The 1,669-nt window shown below is 54.6% G+C and overlaps 1 pseudogene; it reads right to left on the reverse strand.

The window, feature by feature from the left end:
* Positions 1 to 759: 759 nt before the first annotated feature.
* On the reverse strand, positions 760 to 898 carry LOC119273871 (annotated as a pseudogene).
* Between the last annotated feature and the right edge of the window lie 771 nt (positions 899 to 1,669).

Here is a 1,669-nt window from a genome sequence, read left to right on the forward strand (position 1 = left end):
CGTGCCATCGTGTTGACGAAACTTTGACAACACCATTGGCTTGTTTATTGAGTCTCCTAAGCTCCGGAATCAACGGGTAAAGCCCTCGAACACATCTACCTCGATAGAGAACCTTCTTCGTGGCCTGGTCCTTGATCAGAAAGAAATAAGGATGAAATTCGAGAAAAACATGATTATCAAGGGCAATTCTATGAACAGAGAGGAGACTTTTAGCAGCACTAGGGACATGCAAAATTTTCTTGAGATGAATTGGACGGTGAGGGGTACGAAACGTAGAATGACCAATGTGACAAATCTGCATACCTTCTCCACTTGCCGTGTGGATGTGATCTTTGCCACGATACTTGTCTTTCATCGTGACCTTCTCAAGCTCGTTGGTGATGTGATTGGTGGCGCCGCTATCGACGTACCAATTTGTGTCGATGCCGTAGGATTCATCAGCGGCGGCAGCCATTTTTTCTTCATCTTGGGAGTCCTCGTCGTCTTCATCATAACGATACCAGCAATCCTTCGCGGTGTGCCCTGGCTTACCACAAATTTGGCAGCGAGGCGTCTCCGGTCGGGCCCGAGGTGGACCGCCGCCACGACGACCGCGAGATGCACCAGAGCGGCTGTTGCCGCCGCCTCCGTGTCCGCCAGATCGCCCCTTGGCGCGAGAAGAGCTGCGGCCACGTGATCCACCACCACGGCCACGCACCGCGGCGTTGGCAGAGGAGCGGAAGCCGCCGCTTTCCAAGTGATTAAACTGGGCCATGCGCTGGTCGAAGTTGCTGAGCATGGCGTAGAGCTCGTCGAGGGAGACCGGCGTGACGCGTGCGTCGAGGGCGGAGACGAGGGGCTGGTAATCGACGTCGAGGCCGTGGATGATGTAGGAGATGAGTTCGTCATCTTGGATGGCCTTCCCCGCAGCGGCAAGCTCGTCGGCGAGGCCACGGAGAGAGGCGAAATAGGCGACAACCGTCTGGTTGCCCTTCTGCGCATTGATGAGCGCCGCCCTGATGTTATTCACGCGGCTCATGGACTGCGAGGAAAACATACCTGCCACCGCTGTCCAGAGCGCGTGCGCCGTGGTGACCGTGGTCACCGCGATCAGTACCTCCTTGGAGAGGGTGTTGAGCAGGTAGATTGGGTGGAGAGGGTTGGGCTCAACGCTTTCTTTGCCATCCTTGTCCTTGGTGACATGAAGCCTGGCCGGCTCCGGTGTGGTGCCATCGACGTAACGGAAGACACCGGCGCCGCGCAGATGAGGAGTGACCTGCGTGCGCCAGAGCACGTAGTTCGTGCGTGTTAGCTTCTCGGTGACCTGCCTATTGAGGGTGGTCCGGGAAGCGCCGGAGAAGGAGGAGGAAGACATGGCTAGGCTCGGTAGATGGGATCTCAGTAGATGGGAAGAGATGGGGCTCTGATTACCATGTGCGAACTAGCGGAACGTCTTGCCTTCTTAGGCCTCCGGCTTCATGTTATATAGATGGGGCGCACCTCCCATAACAGCGCATACATGCGGTTGAGATTACATTCTTGGAGAGGAAGAAAGAAGGTAGAGATAAGAGTTAGAAGAGATAAACATTATACTCTAACTACCTAACCAGATGCGCTTCATGAAGATATCCGTCAGTCATGTAGATATTGATGTGTTTAACACCCTCTTTGTTTGCTTCCTTTTAACACG

Source organism: Triticum dicoccoides, chromosome 3A, assembly GCF_002162155.2.
Source record: "Triticum dicoccoides isolate Atlit2015 ecotype Zavitan chromosome 3A, WEW_v2.0, whole genome shotgun sequence".
Taxonomy (NCBI): domain Eukaryota; kingdom Viridiplantae; phylum Streptophyta; class Magnoliopsida; order Poales; family Poaceae; genus Triticum; species Triticum dicoccoides.